At 39.0% G+C, this 18,932-nt stretch overlaps 1 non-coding gene across 1 annotated transcript; it reads right to left on the bottom strand.

The window, feature by feature from the left end:
* Positions 1–6,552: 6,552 nt before the first annotated feature.
* On the bottom strand, positions 6,553–6,660 carry LOC130983848 (small nucleolar RNA R71). Its single transcript, XR_009087820.1, has one exon. It is a non-coding gene; the product is annotated as a small nucleolar RNA R71 (small nucleolar RNA).
* Between the last annotated feature and the right edge of the window lie 12,272 nt (positions 6,661–18,932).

Raw genomic sequence — 18,932 nt, 5'->3', positions numbered from 1 at the left:
ATTCGGCGTTTCTCGTACCACGCGTGCACGTCGTCCACGCATTCGCGTAGTTCATCTAGCTTCCGATCCGCGCGGTTGCGTCAGGTACGCGAGCGCGTCACTATTATTTCTTCTATCTCGCGCGGTCGCGTCAGCCATGCGACTGCGTGACTTCTCGCTGGTTATCTCCTCAATTCTTTGTGTTCATTCCATTTTCGCATGCTTCCTTTCCAATTTCCAACTCATTCATGCCCTATAAAGCCTGAAACACTTAACATACAGATCACGACATCGAATGGAATAAAGGAGAATTAAAATACCTAATTAAAAGTCTCTAGGAAGTAAGTTTTCAATCATGTAATAATTTAGGAAGGAAATATAAATGCATGCTAATTATATGAATAAGTGGGTAAGATCATGATAAAACCACATAATTAAACACATTGTAAATCATAAAATAGTGGTTTATCAGTGGTAAAGATGATATTGTATTTGATATAAATAATTAATGATATATATTGAATATTGTTTGAATTTGAAATATTTAGTTGAGATTGATGAAAATGGAGAATTGGTAGGTGGTGGGATGAATGAGGAGGTTGGAAATATGAGTTGGGAATGTTGATGATGATTTGGTAAGGTTTCTATTTTTTTTAAAGGTTTAAAATTGGTATGTTTTGAAAATGGAAGTTTGTAATATTTTACGAAAACTCTGATTTTTGGCCAACTTTGGTGCAGCATAACTTAGCCTCTGGACCTCCGAATTTTATCAAAATTATCTTGAAAGAAAAATTGGTTCGAGAGGTTTACACCATTTGAAGAACAGAGGAAAAATATTTTAAAACGACAAAGTTATGCGCGATCAAAGATGGGTGTCAAAACAGAAATTTTGGACTTAGCAGCTTTTTTAGGTTTCTGCTAAGCTTGCGTACACGAGGAACACACGTGATGCGAGCAGTCGATTCAGGTTGGAACATTCGCGTAGGCGAGCAAGGGAGTCGTGTACGCGACCACCCATTTTAGCTGTGTGCGTACGCACGGCAGCGGTGTGCGTATGCACAGTCCCTGTTTTTCTGGAATATGAACTTTTGTGTTTCTAAACCATTTCTCTAGCTCTCAAAACCTTTATCACTCTCATTTAAAGCCTGGTAGATAGATTTTGGGTAGTGAAGTATAGTTAGGACTGTTGGGAAGATATCTTGTTGGTGAAGAAAGGGGTAAAGTGGATGATGATGAATAAAGAAGGGCTATGATATTATATATATGTTGTGATTGATGGCTAAATGCATGATACATAATGATATGATGATTGATGATTGAACTGAGAAGGAATGAATGAATGTATATTTGATATACCTGGGCAGTAGCAAGGATGGTGGTTCATCCCACTTGCTCTAGGTCAAGGCTTGAGATTTGATAATAATGATGATTGTTTTAGACTGAATGAATGTATGTTTGAGATACCTGGGCAGTAGCAAGGATTGTAGTTCGTCTCACTTCCTCCAAGTCAGTGATGGTGACACCTGGGTAGTAGTAGCAATAGAGGATTATTCCACTTGCTCCAAGTTAAGCTTTTAAACACCCGCCTGGGTAGTAGCAATAGTAGTGGTTCTTCCACTCGCTCTGGGTTAAGCGGGTAGTAGTAAGGGGGTTGTAGCTCAAACCCCCTTGCTCTGCAATGGGTGTTTCTATCCATGGTTAGCTACCAGGACTTGTCAGGTTAGCTATATAACCGACAGATGTGACTCATCAGCCATAGGATAGGCATGCATCATATGCATCTATGTGTTTGTTTGGTGTGTTTTGTTTGGAATGCCTAACTGATTGCATAAAATACTTGCTACCTATGTATCTGCTGTGCCTAAATCCTAATTGTGATTTCCTTGCATATAATAATTTTGTTTGAAACAAATGGTTCCAGTGGCGGTTGGGAGGTTCGGAGGAAAGGGGAATGTTAGATAGAATGAAGATCCTTAGCTAGTTGCCTAATCTATTTTGGTTTTGTTATGTTTTATAAGATTAAATCATATGTTGGATATTCTAGGACCCCAGGACATTATATGTTAGAGATGTGGGCACTTTTACCATGCATATTTTGTGGTTTTCAGATGCACGAGTGAGGCATCTCGCTGAGGCATTTTAGGGCTTTACTTTTGATTATGTTGTTTAGATGTAGATTCTTGTTATCTCCATCATTTATATTTATGATGAATTTTTAATCTTAGACGTTATTTTGGAGAAACAGGTTCTGAAAACTATATTTTGGGTTCTCTTATATATATGCATATATACTTATGTCCTCTGGCCAGTTTATCTTCGCAAGCCGAGTCTTGAGATTTTTTGTTTGTGTCTTAGATCTCTTTAGTATATACCCATGCCTAACTTACTCTTATCTTGCTCCGGTTACGCTATCGTTGATATGAGTGTTGCGCCTTTTTGATTTAACGCTTTTGCTTAAACTTTTCTTCAAAGGCTCTTAAATAAAAGTTCTTTTCAACTATATTTATATATAAAACTTTACTTTTAGAGGTCTTAATACCTCACCATCTTTGTCTTATGACTTAAGTATAAGATTCTATGTAGTAGGGTGTTACAAGGAGGGGGTGGAGTTGGGTGAAGATGAAAAGGGAGATATTGCAAGAGACGAGGAGGACCTATTGAAGTCCAAGGAACTAAAAAGGAGAAATCCCCTTGAGGAGGCCACACCAATGCCGTTTCCATCAGTGACCAAGAAAGCTAAGAAGCATGAGGAACTTGATCCTAATGTGGTGCAAATTTTTAAGAATGTGGAGGTCACTGATTAGCGGATAATTTATACGCTTTTTGGCATTGTTTTTAGTATGTTTTTAGTATATTTTAGTTAGTTTTTATTATATTTTTATTAGTTTTTAGTTAAAATTCTCTTTTCTGGACTTTACTATGAGTTTTTGTGTTTTTCTGTGATTTCAGGTATTTTCTGGCATAAATTGAGCGACCTGAGCAAAAATCTGATTCAGAGGCTGAAAAGGACTGCAGATGCTGTTGGATTCTGACCTCCCTGCACTCGAAGTGGATTTTTCTGGAGCTAAAAAAACCCAATTGGCGCGCTCTCAGTTACATTGGAAAGTAGACATCCTGGGCTTTCCAGCAATGTATAATAATCCATACTTTGCCCGAGATTTGATGGCCCAAACTGGCGTTCCAAATCAGCTCAAGATTGCCCGGCGTTAAACGCCAGAACTGGCACAAGAATGGGAGTTAAACCCCCAAACTGGCACAAAAGCTGGTGTTTAACTCCAAGAAAAGTCTCTACACATGAAAGCTTCAATGCTCAGCCCAAGCACACACCAAGTGGGCCCAGAAGTGGATTTTTATGTAATTTACTCATCTTTGTAAACCCTAAGCTACTAGTTCTCTACAAATAGGACCTTTTGCTATTGTATTTTCATCTTTAGATCTTTGAATCTTTGGATCACTTTAGATCTTTTGATCATGTTTTTATGATTGAACCCTCTTTGGGAGGCTGGCCATTCGGCCATGCCTAGACCTTGTTCTTATGTATTCTCAACGGTGGAGTTTCTACACACCATAGATTAAGTTGTGGAGCTCTGCTGTACCTCGAGTATTAATGCAATTACTATTGTTCTTCTATTCAATTCGGCTTATTCTTGTTCTAAGATATCACTTGTTCCTCAACTTGATGAATGTGATGATCCGTGACACTCATCATCATTCTCACCTATGAACGTGTGCCTGACAACCACCTCCGTTCTACCTTAGATTGAGTGGATATCTCTTGGATCCCTTAATCGGAATCTTCGTGGTATAAGCTAGAATTGATGGCGGCATTCAAGAGAATCCGGAAGGTCTAAACCTTGTCTGTGGTATTCTGAGTAGGATTCAAGGATTGAATGACTGTGACGAACTTCAAACTCACGATTGTGGGGCGTTAGTGACAGACGCAAAAGAATCACTGGATTCTATTCCGACATGATCGAGAACCGACACCTGAATAGCCGTGCTGTGACAGAGCGCGTTGAACATTTTCACTGAGAGGACGGGACTGTAGCCATTGACAATGGTGATGCCCAACATACAACTTGCCATGGAAAGGAGTAAGAAGGATTGGATGAAGACAGTAGGAAAGCAGAGAGACGGCAGGGACAAAGCATCTCCATTCGCTTATTTGAAATTCTCACCAATGAATTACATAAGTATCCCTATCTTTATTTTATGCTTTATTAATAAATCCTCCATAACCATTCGAATCTGCCTGACCTAGATTTACAAGATGACCATAGCTTGCTTCATACCAACAATCTCCGTGGGATTGACATTTACTCGCGTAAGGTTTATTACTTGGACGACCCAATGCACTTGCTGGTTAGTTGTGCGAAGTTGTGATAAAGAGTTGAGATTGCAATTGAGTGTACCATGTTGATGGCGCCATTGATGATCACAATTTTGTGCACCAAGTTTTTGGCACCGTTGCCGGGGATTGTTTGAGTTTGGACAACTGACGGTTCATCTTGTTGCTTAGATTAGGTATTTTTCTTCAGAGTTCTTAAGAATGAATTCTAGTGTTTCAAGGTGATGTTCTTATCATCACCAAAGCTGATTGATTCTCATCAATTTAGCTCTTGAATGTAATGTCCTGCTGAAGCTTGGCTAGCCATGTCTAATTTTTTTAGACTAAAGCTTTAGACTAACATTGCATGATTCTTGGAATTCTCATTAAGAATTTTGATATCCTTATTTTCTTTTTCACTCATTTTTCAAAAAAATCCAAAAAAAAATTATAAAATCTTAAAACCAAAAATATTTTTGTTTCTTGTTGAGTCTAGTGTCTCATTTTAAGTTTGGTGTCAATTGCATGTTTCTATTCTTCTTGCATTTTTTTTCGAACTCATTCATGTGTCTTAATTGATCTTCAAGTTGTTCTTGATGATTTCCTTGTTCTGATCTTTAAATTCTCTTGTCTTGAGTGTTTTGTTGTTTCTCATATGCATTCTCATTTTGTTAGTGTCAATAGTATACAAACTTCTAAGTTTGGTGTCTTGCATGTATTGTTTATTTGATCTTAGTTTCATTTTGATTATTCCTCATTATTAAAAATCCAAAAAAAAATTTTAATTTATGTCTTTTCAAGTCAATAATACAGAGAATTGAAGATTCAGAACATTCAGTAGAGGAATTACACAGAAAAAGGTGGGCGTTCAAAACGCCCAGTGAGGAAGGAAAATTGGCGTTTAAACGCCAGCCAGGGTGCCTGGCTGGGCGTTTAACCCAAAAGGGGTGAGTTTTGTGCGTTAAACGCCAGAATGTATACCATTCTGGGCGTTTAACGCCAGGATGGCACAAGAGGGAAGATTTTGTTTTTAATTTAAATTTTTTTTCAAGTTTTCATAATTTTTCAAAATTAAATCTTTTTCAAACCATATCTTTTCAATCATATATTTTCAAAATCAATTTCTTTCCATTTTTCAAAAATACTTGCTAACAATTAATGATTTGATTCAACATTTCAAGTATGTTGCCTTTTCTGTTGAGAAAGGTTTAATGTCTGAATCATATCTTTTAAATTTCTTGTTAGCCAAGTCATTAATTTTTAAAATCAAATCTTTTTAAATTGTTTTTCAAATCATATCTTCTTAATCATATATTTTTAAAACTATATCTTTTCAATCATATCTTTTAATCACATGTTTTTCAAAATAGTTTTCAATCATATCTTTTTGATTTCTAATTTCAAAGTCTTTTTCAAAAATTACTTTATTTCTTTCCCAATCATATTTTTCGAAAATCATTCTTCAATTTTTCAAAATGTTTTTAAAATCTTTTTAATTTATTTTCAAAAATTTCTTCCCCTCTTCTCACATCCTTCTATTTATCGACTAACACTCCTCCTCAATGCACAATTCGAATTCTGTCTTTCTAGATAAGTTCGAATTCTTCTTCTACCCTCTCCTCCTTTTTTTCCTCTGACACCTCAAGGAATCTCTATACTGTGACGTAGAGGATTCCATATTTTCTTGCTCTCTTCTCTTTCATATGAGTAGGAGCAAAGACAAAAGCATTCTTGTTGAGGCTGACCCTGAACCTGAAAGGACCTTGAAGTGAAAGCTAAGAGAAGCAAAAGCACAACTATCTGTAGAGGACCTAACAGAAATCTTCAAAGAAGAAGAACCCATGGCAGCCGAAAACAACAACAATGCCAACAATGCAAGGAAGGTGCTGGGTGACTTTACTGTACCTACTCCCGACTTCTATGGGAGAAGCAACTCTATCCCTGCCATTGGAGCAAACAGCTTTGAGCTTAAGCCTCAATTAGTTTCTCTAATGCAACAGAATTGCAAGTTCCATGGACTTCCATTGGAAGATCCTCATCAGTTTTTAGCTAAATTCTTGCAAATCTGTGATACTGTCAAGACTAATGGGATTGACCCTGAGGTCTACAGACTTATGCTATTCCTTTTTGCTGTAAGAGACAGAGCTAGGATATGGTTGGACTCACAACCTAAAGAAAGCCTAAACTCTTGGGAAAAGCTAGTCAATGCCTTATTGGCAAAGTTCTTTCCACCTCAACAATTGAGTAAGCTTAGAGTGGAAGTCCAAACCTTCAGACAGAAGGAAGGTGAATCCCTCTATGAAGCTTGGGAAAGATACAAACAATTGATCAGAAAGTGTCCTTCTGACATGCTTTCTAAATGGAGCATCATAAGTATCTTCTATGATGGTCTGTCTGAACTGTCCAAGATGTCATTGGACAGCTCTGCTGGAGGATCTCTTCATCTGAAGAAGACGCCTGCAGAAGCTCAAGAACTCATTGAAATGGTTGCAAATAACAAATTCATGTACACTTCTGAAAGGAATCCTGTGAACAATGGGACGAATCAGAAGAAAGGAGTTCTTGAGATTGATACTCTGAATGCCATATTGGCTCAGAACAAAATATTGACTCAGCAAGTCAATATGATTTCTCTAAGTCTGTCTGGAATGCAAGCTGCACCAAGCAATACTAAGGACGCTTCATCTGAAGAAGAAGCTTATGATCCTGAGAACCCTTCAATGGAAGAGGTGAATTACATGGGAGAACCCTATGGAAACACCTATAATCCTTCATATAGAAATCATCCAAACCTCTCATGGAAGGATCAACAGAGACCTCAACAAGGTTTCAACAACAATAATGGCGGAAGAAACAGGTTTAGCAATGGCAAGCCTTTTCCATCATCTTCTCAGCAACAGACAGAGAATTCTAAGCAGAGCCACTCTGACTTAGCAACCATAGTCTCTGATCTAATCAAAACCACTCAAAGTTTCATGACTGAAATAAGGTCCTCCATTAAGAATTTGGAGGCACAAGTGGGTCAGCTGAGTAAGAAAATTACTAAACTCCCTCCTAGCACTCTCCCAAGCAATACAGAAGAGAATCCAAAAGGAGAGTGTAAGGCCATCAACATGGCCGAATTTGGAGAGGAGGAAAAGGCAGTGAGCGCCACTGAGGAAGACCTCAATGGACGTCCACTGGCCTCCAATGGGTTCCCTAATGAGGAACCATGGGAATCTGAGGCTCACACTGAGACCATAGAGATTCCATTGGAATTACTTCTGCCATTCATGAGCTCTGATGAGTATTCTTCCTCTAAAGAGGACGAAGATGTCACTGAAGAGCAAGTTGCTAAGTACCTTGGAGCAATCATGAAGCTAAATGACAAGTTATTTGGTAATGAGACTTGGGAGGATGAACCCCCTTTACTCACCAAAGAATTGGATGAATTGACTAGGCAGAGATTACCTCAAAAGAGACAGGACCCTGGGAAGTTCTTAATGCCTTGTACCATAGGCACCATGACCTTTGAGAAGGCTCTGTGTGACCTAGGGTCAAGCATAAACCTCATGCCTCTCTCTGTAATGGAGAAGCTAGGGATCTTTGAGGTGCAAGCTGCAAGAATCTCACTAGAGATGGCAGACAATTCAAGAAAACAAGCTTATGGACTTGTAGAGGATGTTCTGGTAAAGGTTGAAGACCATTACATCCCTGCTGATTTTATAGTCCTAGAGACTGGGAAGTGCATGGATGAATCCATCATCCTTGGCAGACCCTTCCTAGCCACAGCAAAGGCTGTGATTGATGTTAACAGAGGAGAATTGATCATTCAAGTGAATGAAGAATCCTTTGTGTTTAAGGCTCAATGATATCCCTCTGTTACCATGGAGAGGAAGCATGAAGAGCTTCTCTCAAAACAGAGTCAAACAGAGCCCCCACAGTCAAACTCTAAGTTTTGTGTTGGGAGGCCACAACCAAACTCTATGTTTGGTGTTGAACCCCCATATTCAAACTCTAAATTTGGTGTTGGGAGGTTCCAACATTACTCTGAACATCTGTGAGGCTCCATGAGAGCCCATTGTCAAGCTACTGACATTAAAGAAGCGCTTGTTGGGAGGCAAACCAATGTTATATTTATCTATTTTCCTTTGTTATTTTATGTTTTTTTATAGGTTGATGATCATGAGAAGTCACAAAATCAATTGAAAAAGCAGAAACCGCATGAAAAACAGAAAGAAAAATAGCACACCCTGGAGGAAAATCTGCTGACATTTAAACGCCAGTGAAGACAGCAGAATGGGCGTTTAACGCCCAGTCTGGCACCAATCTGGGCATTTAACGCCAGAAAGGGGCACCAGACTGGCGTTTAACGCCAGGAATGGGCAACAAGTTGGCGTTAAATGCCATAAATGGGCACCAGCCCGGCGTTTAACGCCAGGATTGGCAGAAGGAGCATTTTTTGCTCGCCACTTGGTGCAGGGATGAATTATCCTTGACACCTTAGGATCTGTGGATCCCACAGGATCCCCACCTACCCCACCACTCTCTCTCTTCTTCACCCATTTACCAATCACCTCAACACCTCTTCCCCAAAAATCCCTCACCTATCAAATTCTACCATTCTCTTTACCACTCACATCCATCCTTCATAAAACCCCACCTACCCTACCATTCAAATTCAAACCACTTTCCCTCCCAAACCCACCCATAATGGCCGAACCCTACTGATGGAGCACAGAAGTTGGTGAATTAAAAATTATTAAAATGGTTACGTTGTATGTATAGTTCTTAACTCACCAAAAATCTGCCTATCAATTTAAAATGTGTCACAGAAAATTTAAATTAAAAATTACTGGGAGTATGAATCCCAGGTCGTCTCCCAACGAGTTGCAGAAAGTGTGCTATTTTATTAACCAGAGGTTTTCAAAGAAGTGAATTGAGTAACAGGAAAATTAAAGTTAATAAAATTGAATAATGTAAATAAAAAGCCTTGACTGGGAGTTGATCAGTTAGAATCTCTAATGTTGTTGGAATTCTCTCAGAGTAATTGATAATTAAAGATTGGTTTGTTTAATTATCCTTTACTAAGTAAGGGAAAGTCAAACAAATTGGAATGCCATGTCTGTTCACAAGTTGCAATTCAATTAATAAAAATGAGTTGGTATTAGTGACTAGAGAGCAATCCAATAATTATCCCAATTACAAATTCTCTTTCAATCCTTCCAACTCAAGAGTTTCTTTCAATCAACTCCCCATCAAGTGAGGGGAACTACTCGCTCATTGTAAATAACAAATCCATAACATATGAAAAGGAATTAAAAGAAGACATGATTATTGGAATGTGAAATGGATTAAAATGAAAGGAATAATTCTCGTATTAAATAATCATAAAAATATTCAAATGACAAAATTGAACAAAGCAAAGAACATGGAAGAATAAAACCAAGTTAAGAAAATGAACTAGAATGACGAAGTCTTGATGAGGAAATAACTCTTCTCAATGTTCCAATACTAAGACCAAAATTGAAAATTAAAATTCTAAAACCTAGAGAGAAAAACCTAGAAAAAGAGTAAAACTAGATCTAAAAAGTCTCTCCACTGTGTGGAATGAATGTTGTGTTTGTTTCTGCATATTCTCTGGCTCTAGTCTGCTGTTCCGTATCGAAAACGGGGTCGAAATAGAGTCCAAAATTGCCCCCAGCAAATTCTGCAGATTATGCAGATCGCACATGTCACGCGATCGCGTCACCCATGCGGACGCGTCACTCGCGCTTTTCCATGCCACGCGTTCGCGTCGTCCACACTACCGCGTCGCTTGAGCTTTTCCAATCCGTGGGGCCGCGTGATCCATGCGACCGCGTCACTGCGATTTGCTCTCCTTCGCGCGGTCGCGTGAGCCATACGACCGCGTCACTTCTCGCTGGTTATCTCCTCAAATTCTTATGTTCCTTCCATTTTTTGCTGGCTTCCTTTCCAATCTCTAACTCATTCATGCCCTGTAAAGTCTGAAACACTCAACACACAGATCACGGCATCGAATGGGATAAAGGAGAAATAAAAGTACATAATTCAAGCCTTTAGAAAGCAGTTTTCAAACATGTAATGAATTCAGGAAGGAAATCTAAATGCATGCTATTTTGATGAACAATTGGGTAAGGATCATGATAAAACCACACAATTAAACACAATATAAACCATAAAATAGTGGTTTATCACCTACCCCCCTCTCTACTCCTATATAAACCCATCTTCACACAACCTACACACTACTTCTCCCCCTTGGCCGACAATCAAAGCCACCTCCATCTCCTCTATTTCCTTCTTCTTCTACTCTCTTCTTTCTTATTTTTCTCAAGGACGAGCAAACCTTCTAAGTTTGGTGTGGTAAAAGCATTGCTTTTGTTTTTCCATAACCATTTATGGCACCTAAGGCCAGAGAAACCTCTAGAAAGAGGAAAGGGAAGGCAAAAGCTTCCACCTCCGAGTCATGGGAGATGGAGAGATTCATCTCAAGGGTGCATCAAGACCACTTCTATGAAGTTGTGGCCATGAAGAAGGTGATCCCCGAGGTCCCTTTCAAACTCAAAAAGAGTGAATATCCAGAGATCCGACATGATATCCGAAGAAGAGGTTGGGAAGTTCTTACCAACCCCATTCAACAAGTCGGAATCTTAATGGTTCAAGAGTTCTATGCCAATGCATGGATCACCAAGAACCATGATCAAAGTGTGAACCCGGACCCAAAGAATTGGCTTACAATGGTTCGGGGGAAATGCTTAGATTTTAGTCCGGAAAATGTAAGGTTGGCATTCAACTTGCCCATGATGCAAGGAGATGAACACCCTTACACTAGTAGGGTCAACTTTGATCAAAGGTTGGACCAAGTCCTCATAGACATTTGTGAAGAGGGCGCTCAATGGAAGAGAGATTCAAGAGGGAAGCCGGTTCAACTGAGAAGGCATGACCTCAAGCCCGTGGCTAGGGGATGGTTGGAGTTTATCCAACGCTCAATCATTCCCACTAGCAACCGGTCTGAAGTTACTATAGACCGGGCTATCATGATTCATAACATCATGATTGGAGAGGAAGTAGAAGTTCATGAGGTTATAGCCTAAGAACTTTATAAGGTGGCGGACAAGTCCTCTACCTTGGTAAGGTTAGCCTTTCCTCATCTCATTTGTCACCTCTGTTATTCAGTTGGAATTAACATAGAGGGAGACATCCTCATTGATGAGGACAAGCCCATCACTAATAAAAGGATGGAGCAAACAAGAGATCCCACTCATCATAAAATCCCTGAAATGCCTCAAGGGATGCACTTTCCTCCACAAAACTATTGGGAGCAAATCAACACCTCCCAAGGAGAATTGAGTTCCAACATGGGACAACTGAGGGTGGAGCACCAAGAACATTCCATCCTCCTCCATGAAATTAGAGAAGATCAAAGAATCATGAGAGAGGAGCAACAAAGGCAAGGAAGAGACATTGAGGAGCTCAAGCACTCCATAAGATCTTCAAGAGGAAGAACAAGCCGCCATCACTAAGGTGGACCCGTTCTTTAATTTCCTTGTTCTTTATTTTCCTGTTTTTCAAATTTTCATGCTTATGTATGTTTATCTAAGTTTGTGTTTTATGATCATTAGTGTCTTAGTGTCTATGCCTTAAAGTTATGAATGTCCTATGAATCCATCACCTTTCTTAAATGAAAAATGTTCTTAATTGAAAAAGAGAAGAATTGCATGAATTTTGAATTTTATAACAGATTAATTATTTTGATGTGGTGGCAATACTTTTGATTTCTGAATGTATGCTTGAACAGTGCATATGTCTTTTGAATTTGTTGTTCATGAATGTTGGCTCTTGAAAGAATGATGAAAAAAGGAGACATGTTATTGAGGATCTGAAAAATCATAAAAATGATTCTTGAAGCAAGAAAAAGCAGTGAATACAAAAAAAAAACGAAAAAAAAGAGGAAAAAAAAAGAAGAAAAAAAAATAAAGTCGTGATCCAAGGCAAAAAGAGTGTGCTTAAGAACCCTGGACACCTCTAATTGGGGACTCTAGCAAAGCTGAGTCACAATCTGAAAAGGTTCACCCAGTTATGTGTCTATGGCATGTATGTATCCGGTGGTAATACTGGAAGACAGAGTGCTTTGGGCCACGGCCAAGACTCATAAAGTAGCTGTGTTCAAGAATCATCATACTTAACTAGGAGAATCAATAACACTATCTGGATTCGGAATTCCTATAGAAACCAATCATTCTGAATTTCAAAGGATAAAGTGAGATGCCAAAACTGTTCAGAGGCAAAAAGCTAAAAGCCCCGCTCATCTAATTAATATTGATCTTCATAGATGTTTTTGGAATTCATTGCATATTCTCTTCTTTTTATCTTATTTGATTTTCAGTTGCTTGGGGACAAGCAACAATTTAAGTTTGGTGTTGTGATGAGCGGATAATTTATATGCTTTTTGGCATTGTTTTTAGTATGTTTTTAGTATGTTTTAGTTAGTTTTTATTATATTTTTATTAGTTTTCAGTTAAAATTCACTTTTCTGGACTTTACTATGAGTTTGTGTGTTTTTCCATGATTTCAGGTATTTTCTGGCTGAAATTGAGGGACCTGAGCAAAAATCTGATTCAGAGGCTGAAAAGGACTGCAGATGCTGTTGGATTCTGACCTCCCTGCACTCGAAGTGGATTTTCTGGAGCTACAGAAGCCCAATTGCACGCTCTCAATTATGTTGGAAAGTAGACATCCTGGGCTTTCCAGTAATGTATAATAGTCCATACTTTGCCCGAGATTTGATGGCCCAAACCGGCGTTCCAAATCAGCTCAAGACTGCCCGGCATTAAACGCCGGAACTGGCACAAGAATGGGAGTTAAACGCCCAAACTAGCACAAAAGCTGGCGTTTAACTCCAAGAAAAGTCTCTACACATGAAAGCTTCAATGCTCAGCCCAAGCACACACCAAGTGGGCCTGGAAGTGGATTTTCATGTAATTTACTCATCTTTGTAAACCCTAAGCTACTAGTTCTCTACAAATAGGACCTTTTGCTATTCTAATTTCATCTTTAGATCTTTGAATCTTTGGATCACTTTAGATCTTTTGATCATGTTTTTATGATTGAACCCTCTTTGGGAGGCTGGCCATTCGGCCATGCCTAGACCTTGTTCTTATGTATTCTCAACAGTGGAGTTTCTACACACCATAGATTAAGGTGTGGAGCTCTGCTGTACCTCGAGTATTAATGCAATTACTATTGTTCTTCTATTCAATTCGGCTTATTGTTGTTCTAAAAAGTCACTTGTTCCTCAACTTGATGAATGTGATGATCCGTGACACTCATCATCATTCTCACCTATGAACGTGTGCCTGACAACCACCTCCGTTCTACCTTAGATTGAGTGGATATCTCTTGGATCCCTTAATCGGAATCTTCGTGTTATAAGCTAGAATTGATGGTGGCATTCAAGAGAATTCGGAAGGTCTAAACCTTGTCTGTGGTATTCTGAGTAGGATTAAAGGATTGAATGACTGTGACGAGCTTCAAACTCACGATTGTGGGGCGTTAGTGACAGACGCAAAAGAATCACTGGATTCTATTCCGACATGATCGAGAACCGACAGCTGAATAGCCGTGCTGTGACAGAGCACGTTGAACATTTTCACTGAGAGGACGGGACTGTAGCCATTGACAATGGTGATGCCCAACATACAGCTTTCCATGGAAAGGAGTAAGAAGGATTGGATGAAGATAGTAGGAAAGCAGAGAGACGGAAGGGACAAAGCATCTCTATTCGCTTATCTGAAATTCTCACCAATGAATTACATAAGTATCTCTATCTTTATTTTATGCTTTATTCATAAATCCTCCATAACCATTTGAATCTGCCTGACTGAGATTTACAGGATGACCATAGCTTGCTTCATACCAACAATCTCCGTGGGATCGACCCTTACTCGCGTAAGGTTTATTACTTGGACGACCCAATGCACTTGCTGGTTAGCTGTGCGAAGTTGTGATAAAGAGTTGAGATTGCAATTGAGCGTACCATGTTGATGGCGCCATTGATGATCACAATTTTGTGCACCAGTCACCGTTCCCCTTTTTCAAGCCATCAAACAAGTTTTGAAATGTGCCAAATTTCTAAAGGATGTTTGTAATCACAAGGAGAAAATTGGTGAGTTAAGAAAGAGTCCTGGGAGTGATTCTATTTCTTCTCTCATTCTGAAAAAGTATAGTGATCTCAGTCCTTGTTTGGTAACTTGTGTGATTGGTGGAATGGAATTAATGGATTGTATGTGTGACTTGGGAGCGTGTGTGAGTATCATGCCATTATCCATCTATGAAAAGTTTAACTTAGCACCGTTGAAGCGGTCTGGGGCTAGATTTGTGTTGGCGGATAAGAACATAATATTGGTTGTGGGTATTGCAGAAAATGTGTTGATGAACATTTAAGAATTGTTATTTTCGATGGAATTCCATATTGTGGAAACACCTCCAATTGACCAGACAAGCCATCTTCCATCGCACTTGGAAGACCATTCTTGAAGACATCCCAATTCAAGTAGATACATTTTGGGGAGCTTATTCATTTGAAGCCTAAGGAAAAGTGGTGAAGTTCACATTGAAGAAGAGGTGATTTAATCTCATTCCGAAAAAGATGAGGAAGTGGTTGTCAACAAGAGCTTGAATAAGGAGCCTACCAATAAAAAAGACAGGGAGCCTATCTCCTCATTGAAGGACACACAAGCTAAGCATACCAAGGCGTTAGAGATTTCTTTCCTTGGGGATACCCCAAGAGTAGATCATTGAAATCATGTGCGTCCAAGTTATGGACGTTAAACCAAAGTGCTAGGTGGGAAACACCCCACCATGGTAACACCTTTCTAACCTTTCTTTGTTTATAGTTTTGGTTCATTGAATTTTTCTTCTCTTAGCTAGCTTAGGTTTAGTTTAATTTTAAGCTTAGTTGTGTTGAATTTTGGTTCGGATAACGTGTTTGTGAAGTGCTGCATGTTTTGGGATTTAAAACCTTTGTTGGATATCATGTTTAGTGCTTTAGAGCCTTTAAAAATTTTTGAGAAATAGAGTTTTGTGCGTGCACACACACCTGTGCATACGCACACATATCACAACTCTTGTGATCTTCGCGTACGCACACATGGTTGTGTACGCAAACTCATTTTCAGCCTCCATGTTGGGTGCGCGTGCACACGTCTGTGCGCATGCACATCGTTGTGTGCATGCACACATGACCTTTTAACCTTAGAATAAAAAAAAACCTCAGTGTTTGTATGCACCCAGCTGTGCATACGCAACACCATTTTCAGCCTCCCTGTCGAGTGCGTGGGCACATGCCTGTGCGTCTGCACACCCTGCATTTTCCTCCATGCGCACGCACGGACATGTGTGCGTATGCACACTCATCGATTTGGGCGTGAATTCGAAAGCAAACCCTATCGCGCCTTAAACCCCCAAGTCCCTTTTCTCTCTTCTTCCTCAGGACACTACCACGCACCATCACTCCATCCCCTCCATCATTTCTTCTGGCGACACTACTGCTACTGGCACTGCACCACTACGCCGCCTCCCTCTTTCTCTTTTTTCCCTCCAACTTTTTCTTTCTCTCTTATTCTTTCCCTCTTCTTCTCCGAGCTCAGCCTATGCCCCTACACCAGGCCAGCTCGTGTCCTGCTTCTGGTGAAGCCCAACCGCCGTGATTCTAGAAGTGGCAACCCCTAGTGCCACTGCAACATCCTTTTTCCCACATTCTTTGTTTCTCCAATACTCAAGTTCCTATTCTTCTTCTTTGATTGTTCATTTCCTTAGTTAGTCTCAGATTTTGCATTTACTTTTAAGTAAAGTATGTTAGATTTAGTTTGGTTAATTGTCTGTTATTTGAGTGCTATTGTTTTCTTGTTGATTACTGGGTTGTTTTTACTTAAATTTGGCTCAAAGTTGTTGAATATGCACCTTGCACACCAACTGTTTGTTGAATTGCCTGAGTGAACTCTATGTTTGATTCGTATGCTATCACCACCATATGTCTTGAACCTTATTCGTATTTGGCAAAATTTTAGTGAATTGTACAATTTTTAGGTGATTTTGATGATGCTTGAACCGGAATTTGGCAATGCATTTGTTAGTTTGTTGAACTTGCAAACACCCAAATAGTTGAACATTCATACTTTGTTACATAATGGGTGAATTTTTAGTAAATGCATTGAGCTTAAATGAATTGAATTGATTATTTGTTCATCATAATATTTAAATCCTTACAATCACATAACAAAGTGCTTATTCTTTGATGTTTTAATAAAACTTATCTTGCTTTAACTCAAATGCTTTGTTCATGTGATTATTTTATTGTTTGGATACATGAATGGTCCTTTCCTTGTTTGATTTGGTTATTGTTGTTATGCTACCTTGTACAATCTTGAACATTCATTGGCACAACTTTAATACCAATTTTCTCAAAGAATTCAATCTCGTTCATTGTGCTTCAATTTTTGCTTATCATGTGAATCACAACTTAAGCCTCTTAATTGAGAATCTTGGGCTTTAATTTCTAATTGTGTGGTTGCCATTTTAAATGGTTAATGTGTGTGTTCTAATCTCGCGCATATATAAAATACGTACATTGTCCTTTCTTGAGCCACACCTTTATACACTTATCCTCAATTAAGTGTTTCTTATTGGAATACATTGTGTTTAATTCCTCATTTGTCTTCTTATGCCGCTTATCTTACAATCTTGAATTCTATTATTTTGTTCCTTTTTGGGATGCGCCGTAAAGGCAAGGTGCCGACTACACCCTCATCGGGTCCTCGAGGCATTCTTCCGTGTCCCTCTAATCGCTGGAGCGACAAACCGAACACCTTTGCAAATGAAAAGGCCGACATCCAATTTGGGAAGTTTGTGAAAAGAGCCATACATTTGGAGCGAAAGTTCAACATACCAGAAAAATATGTGGCTACTATCCATGACAGAATTGCCTCCTTTCAGTGGGAATTTCTTAAGCAAGTGACGTTGAGATTTTTCCAGTAAAGAATTTTATAAAGTCAGTCGCGTTGTAGATATAGTCTCTAAACCGACAGAAATCCCTTCGTACAAACGTTTTGGTTGTCACAAGTAACAAACCCCTTTAAAATTGATAACCGAGTATTTAAACCTCGGGTCGTCTTCTCAAGGAATTGCAGGGAAGTATGTTCTTATTATTGGCTATGAAAAAGGTAAAATTGGGGTTTTTGGAATTTGGGCAATGGGCACAAGCATATTTAAATAACAAGTAAAATAAATTAACGGTAAAATAAACTCTTGGCAAGGTATAAAGACTGGAGGTCCTATCCTAGTTATCCTTATCAATTATGAAGAGAATTGGATTCTTCTCCCACCTTGTTAACCTCTAACTATGAAGGTAAGTCAAATGGATGAATTAATTCGAATCCTCAGGTCCTAGTCTTTCCTTGGGAAAGGCTAGAGTTATTGGAATATGAATTAATGAAATGAAGAAATCCAATTTTCAATCAATAATGAGTTTGATAACTCTAGAGCTACAAATTATTTAACCAGGGCCAAAAGGAAAGGAAATTGAAGCTGCTGGAATAAAAATGCTTTTAGATGGGAAGAAATAATCATGTAAATAAAAGAAAGCAATATTAAACTGAAATACCTCAAATAATATTTATTTAAAAGAGTAATCTGTAATATGGCAGAGTTCATAAGTTAAATTGGGAAAATAATTAAAAATAAAGAACCTGTGATTGAGAGTCACTCGTAAAACTAAGAGAAATCCTAAATCCTAATCCTAAGAGAGAGAGGAGAGAACCTCTCTCAAAACTAGATCTAAATCATGGAAAAGTAACAGAAAATTCTGGAGTCTCTCTCAATGGATGCATTTCACCACTTCATAACCTCTGGTCTATGACTTCTGGACTTGGATTTGGGCCAAAAAGGCTTCAGAATCCGCTATGAGCATTTTCTGCAATTTCTGGTGCGTGGCCTCTGTCACGCGTCCGCGTGGGTCACGCGGTCGCGTCATTCGGAGTTCTCCTTGTCACGCGGTCGCGTCGGTCATGCGTCCGCGTCGTATGCGATTTGCTCAAGTCCCGCGGTTGCGTCAGTCATGCGGCCGCGTCGTTGCCTCTTTGCTTCTGGCACGCGATCGCCTCGTCCATGCGATCGCGTGGATGCCAGTTCCTTCAGAAACTCCATTTTGAACTTTTCCTTCCATTTTTGTATGTTTCCTTTTCCATCCTTTAAGCCATTCCTGCCTTAGAAGATCTGAAACTACTTAACACACTAATCACGGCATCGAATGGAATTAAAGGTGATTAAAATAATTAATTTAAAAGCATAGGAAAACATGTTTTTCACATACATCACATAATAAGGAAGGAGAAGTAAAACCACACAATTAATATGAATAAGTGGGTGAAGGATTGAATAAATCACTCAGATTAAGCATAAAATATATCATAAAATATGGGTTTATCAACCTCCCCACACTTAAGTAATAGCATGTCCTCATGCTATGTCCAAGGTAAAAATCAAGGTTTTGAAGTGGTTGAATGCCATGCAATGCAATTCTAATCTAAATGCAACTAACTAAATGCATGATGCAATTCCAATTTTA

The sequence above is a fragment of the Arachis stenosperma genome, chromosome 5 (assembly GCF_014773155.1).
Source record: "Arachis stenosperma cultivar V10309 chromosome 5, arast.V10309.gnm1.PFL2, whole genome shotgun sequence".
In the NCBI taxonomy this organism is placed as follows: domain Eukaryota; kingdom Viridiplantae; phylum Streptophyta; class Magnoliopsida; order Fabales; family Fabaceae; genus Arachis; species Arachis stenosperma.
The sequence above is the reverse complement of the archived record's forward strand: the minus strand, read 5'-3'. Positions and strand labels throughout refer to the sequence as shown.